Below are 5,925 nucleotides of genomic sequence, written 5' to 3'. Positions count from 1 at the left end.
TTCACAAAACAATGACCAGTAAACCAAGACAATAGTAATACAAAGCTGGTAAAGGAAGCAAACACAACTACGATGAGCATTATAGGAATCTTAAGAAAAGACCGTAAAGAATTTCTTCTCAGAGAGACTTATGGGTATCATGAAAAAAAAAAATTGGGCTTTGAGTGCATTCTTTTCCCCAATCAGCTCCTGAGCACTAATAATAATAATAATAAATGCCATTTTCCATCTTTTCATCCCACTCATGGATGATCCTAACAAGATTACACCCTATCAGATCTCCCATTTTTGGTCGCCGCGCGGCTTCCCACCTTCCCTTCGGCTAATCGGCGAGACAGAAAAGACCAGCCTCCCCCCCCCCCCCCCCCTACTTTCTTTTCACCCTGCCTTTGATTCACCTCAATCGCTCGGCTTTGAGCTTCCCAGATGGAGTAAATATGGGTCCTGTTGGCCCTCCATAAGGCTTGAGCCCTTAATTCCAGCTTAGCCGCTAAAAAGGGCAGCACTTGCTTTTGCGGCTTGGACGTATCAGAGGGCTGAGAGGGTGGACATGCGAGTGGTTTTGGGGCCTCGTTTTGTGACGGGGGGTGTTGGGAGGATAAGAAGGACTTGCTGTAATAGATACTTATCTGACTGCCCTGCAGCCCTCAAACAAAATCGCCTCTCTGAAGAGATTAGGACCCAGGGAGGGCACATTAGCTCTAATCCTGTGCTTTGAGGGGCCTAGAACACCCCCTTCAAGCCTTTTACACCCCAACTCCCTCTGTTGTAGCTTGTATCTGGTCTGTATGTAAGGGGATCCTGCGGCTGCACACGAGGGGGGTCAGGGTGTATGTGTGTATGCTCGGTGGAAAGGTGTGGAGTGGGGATGGGAGTCGGGGGGGGCACTGTTTCAATGGTGAGGTTGCTTATAGTCAAAAGCACCGAGAGCTCCAAACTGCTGTGTGTAACTGACTCCTGGCTCTCTGAAGAGATTAGGCGCTACATTGTTGGTTTGGTTGCTCATTTCCATCTGAGGGCTGCTCCCTACCGCTGCACTCCTGGCCTGCTATTGTGCCGGGGAGGGAGGTGGAGGGGCAAACCGAGGACCCGAGGCCTCTGGCTTCCTTGTAGCCTTTGTTTTACAAATGGCCCGAAATGTAGATGTCACATCACAGATGCTTTACAAGCACCCCAGGTACTGATTGTGAGCGCTAGGTGGGAGAAAACAGCTGCATAAAAGTACATTTGCTAATCTCAAACACGAGATACTCGCGAGTATGCACAGTGCACTTGAATGTCACGTGCACTGCACTATGATGTATATCTTGTTTATATAACACCTTTTCGTTGTAGCGCACAAATGACCGAATAATTTGAATCAGGAAGCTTAATTTATAGAAACAGGTGGTAGCTCAAGTTAGGCATGACACACCAAATAAACAATATTTCTTCCTTATAGCTCGCCTAAACTCATTATATAATTGCTTTTGCTATATTGTGCTGTATAGAAGAAATCGAGGAAGCGTCATCCATGGAAGTAGCAGAAGTGGTGCGAGGTTTGAGTCTGGGCCGTGCCGTTCTGGGACCGGTGTGATGAAACTGTTGACCTTGTTGTCACTGGGAGAAAAAGATATTTTATTGAAAACGATATTTATTCGGCTAACATGGTGACACTATTAATGTGTGCTGAAATTTTTTAATATCGATGTTGAGGGCCCCATTCCTCTCTTTCGCCCAGGGCCCCCAGATCACTAAATCCGCCCCTGACTCCAGGACACGGAGCTGTCTCTTGTAAGAGTGAGAAAAGACACACTTCATCCTGTCAGACTGGATTTCTGTCATGTGACAGAAAGGAGATCAATGGTGTAACGAATTACATATGACCAAATAAGGAGAGAATTTAATTAACCAAACATTTTACAAAAAAACACTGCAACAACTCACACAATTGAAGCTCATTTTTTAAAAACTAAAATACAGAGGTTCAAGTTAGGCTTAGTGTCGGGGTTAGTATTTGTACTTTTTCGAAATGAGATGGAACAAAATTCAGCTGCATCATTATTGTTTGTTATTGATTCACACAAATTCCTGTAATATCACACACACACACACACATATATATATATATATGTGTGTGTGTGTGTATATATATATATATATATATATATATATATATATATATATATATATATATATATATATATATATATATATATTCTATCTTATATAAAATGTGTAGTTTGCCCTCAATGTGACATTACATGAACATGAGCATCATTCATGTGGTATAATCACAGCGCCAGTACACATGCGGAATTCATTAATCATAACACATGAAGTGTTTAAAAATGAGAATTACGTGATCATTCGAATAAGATGCTCATGTGACTTTTCAGTAAAGATATGGAGGTGATGTTTTTCTACCTCCACTATATTTCTTTCCTTCTTGGGAGTCATCGGTATTAATGCTTGTACACGCAGTCGGGCCGCCGATAAACCATACATAAGCCAATATACTGGACAATTAGATCAAATAAACCTGGGTGGAAGAAGTGTAAATATTAGCTCATCGGAATTATGATCACATTACAAATAATAAACAGAGCAGGCATATGGAGTGGGAAATGACCGTCTTGAGTGTTTTGTGGTAATAAGGCACATCAGGCAATCCAGGCCTCATCACACACACACACACACACACACACACACACACACACATACACATGCCACCGGGGACTTCACACGATCCAGACCCGCAGTGTTTGTCACAGGCTAACGAATGCCACCTGTCAGTCACCCCACGCAGGGGCCGTCAATCAAATCACACCCAGGAGAGAGAGCAGGGGGCAGGACCTGCTCGATTCCCTAACAAAGCCATCCTCCCATTGGTGGTTCGCTTACAGTGCCACTACTCTGTTAGAGGGAGTGATGGAGTAGGGCTGATAACAGAAATGACAAAAGATGGGCTGGAGGTGGAGGGGGAGAATTGATAGCAAAGAGGTGGGACAGCATTGATAACATTCACGCTATGCTAACAGCCCTCCATTTGGGACCGAGGCCTCAGTAAATCCTGTTAGTGCTTCCAGTAGAGACTCGGTGTGGGGGGCGAAGAGAAACACAGTGGTCTGATTAGATGGTTAATCTGAAATTTCTCACCACGAACTAGGATGTGAAATGAACGGTGAAGAGTATACCAGTGTGACAGTATAGCATGAATAAACACATCTCAAATACACGGCTTGAGTGAACGAGCACACACAAAGACATGTGTTAGTGTCTCAGATCACTCTCTCTACAGACTAGAATATCTTCCAAGGTGGAAATGTATATCGAAACGTTCTGTATCGTCCTAACTGGCTACTGAATGTGCAAGTCATGACCTTCTGTTTATGCTTAACCGTATCATCGTAATGCCACGGTTTTACTTGCAGGTCAATAATAGTTGCACTACAACTGTGTTGCATGGCGGTTTAACGTCAAGTTTTAAAATGTATGTTATTATTCCATGTAGATGTCATAGCACGCGCTTGTATGATTTGTAACGTGCACACGTTGATTTGTGTTTGTAATATGTTCCCATGAGATTGCGCGTTACTTTGATTAATTACAGAGTGTATATTATACACAGTAGAGCTAATGTATTGTATTATTCCAGTGCTGTGTATGGGCCTGGTAACGCAAAAAAAAAAAAAAAAAAAAAAAAAAAAAAGGGGGGGGGGGGGGGGGGGGGGGGTCATAACAGCCTCCTCCAAATGTTTAAGTATGAGACGCTTATGTGTTATGCAGTGAATAGAACTGACACCAATCAAGCTCGTAGTGTATATTCACCTGAATTCAGCATTCGGCTGAGAGCAGGAGAAGGCTTCACAGGATGAAGTATTTCCTCGACAGCAATCAGGAACTTGCTCGGAAAGAAAAACGAACATGGCGAAGGTGTTAAGTGTTAAATGCTTTCTGTGGATTCCCTTCAAGCTTTTGTTGACGGTTCTTATTCAGTCCAGACTATAGTCCATCCTAATGACATGCTCGGGCCTTTTGTTATCTCAGTGGTATGCAGGGGCACACTAAATGAAGTCACACCTTTTGGCCACTGTCATTATCAGCTCATTAGGCCATACATACTGTGGTCTGATTTGGCAAGGTCATTCTTTTTCAAGGGGGCTATTTTGAATAGGGATTACAAATGGCAGACCTAATCAAATGGTGTATTTTATCAAAGGGTGAACGAGGTTTACATACAGTTTTATTATTATTATTATTATTATTATTATTATTATTATTATTATTATTATTATTATTATCAGTACCATGATAATTTGATGTTTCTTTGATAGGTGTATCAAATTGTATGAATAAGTAATCGAAAATAAATAAATAAAAAGAAATAAAAAAAAAAGGGGGTTGGGTAGAACTCTCAGTCTCTTTCTGTTAGATTCCGGATGCCATTGTGACTAGTGCACATCTTTTCTTCTCTTTGCAAACGAGTAACCTCCTTTAGGCAAAAGGTGTTAACCTGACCCGCTGGAGCTTGTGTAACACCTGCAATCAGAGAAAGGAGGAAGGAACGAAAACAGAGGCATGTGTGATGGACACAATGGACGTTGCCCTGAGCTGTTCTGTAGCATATATAATCCCTGATCTTTGCTCACTGTTCAGGCCATTGTACTTTACACACTGGGCACATGTGCTCTTGAACATCTTTCATTTCAGCCTCTGGTGTTTTTTAAAATTTTTATTAAAAAAAAAAAAAATTTTTAAATTCAGTTATAGTTTACTTTACACAGTAAAAACGCCATCAGACCTTGATTTAAAAAAAAAAGGGAGAAAAATTCACAGTTTGTATTAAATAACTTTACCAAGCAAAGAAGTAATACATATGAGCTAGAAGTTCTTACAGTGTGGCTTCACATATGTTTAATTTTCAGTTGTAGAACAGGATTCTAGTGTATGTAAGTCTTGACTCCAGGTGTGAGAGAGCTGAACTGCTCCTGCACTTTTCTGAGTGCAGAATGCAGGCTGGTCACTGAACTGCATGTGGAATGTGAGCCAGTAGTAGGTGAGATCTGGGCTTGTTTGCTGTGCTTTTCCCGGCAGGGGGGTAAAGCAGGGCTATTCGCATGGATGTTTAGGAATTCTAATCTTATCTGTGCCGCCTGAACAATGCGGCATTAGCATCTGTTCTGCTGTCATTATCATATACATTAGTCAACACCTGTTTCACTTAGACACGATTTAATTACAACAACCGAGACGGTGCGCTGTGAACGGAAAACAACGCGTCATCTCTTCAGAGCTCTTCTACTCGCCGTCTACTGTATTACACATGGACAGAAAATCCTCACCTCTCACCCATAACCTCCTCTCTCTGTACGCGCAAACAGTACTGAGCAGTACCTTCCCTTGTCCTCCAAAAGTAGATATTTTCTACCTTGTACCTACAGAAGTGCATATAGTCTAGTGTACATTTCAAACTTTTCTCCAAACAACAACAACAACAACAACGGCCCAAACAATCTAGCTTAATCATGATCCATTTATTCAACTTAAATATTTTTGTTTAATGGGAAGCCTTCACTATCTCCAAATGTCTAGATGAAAATACACAGTCAAAGAATTAACTAATTCAATTAATTCGTTAAACTTTAAGAAATCACTTCAAATAAATGCAATATTAAGTGTACAAATGATATAAGCTGGAGGGGAACATCCGCCCGACATAAGGGTAGTTCAATGCTATTCTTCCCTGAGTGTATAACAGCTCAATTGTCTAATTTAGACCAATAATAATAATAATAATAATAATAATAATAATAATAATAATAATAATAATAATAATAACAACAACAACAACAATAACAACAACAACAACAACAATAATAATAATAGTAACAATAAGTATTTATTATTATTATTATTATTATTATTAGTATTATTACTATTACT

Source organism: Ictalurus punctatus, chromosome 15 (genome assembly GCF_001660625.3).
Source record: "Ictalurus punctatus breed USDA103 chromosome 15, Coco_2.0, whole genome shotgun sequence".
NCBI lineage: Eukaryota > Metazoa > Chordata > Actinopteri > Siluriformes > Ictaluridae > Ictalurus > Ictalurus punctatus.
Note: the sequence above shows the minus strand (reverse complement) of the source record.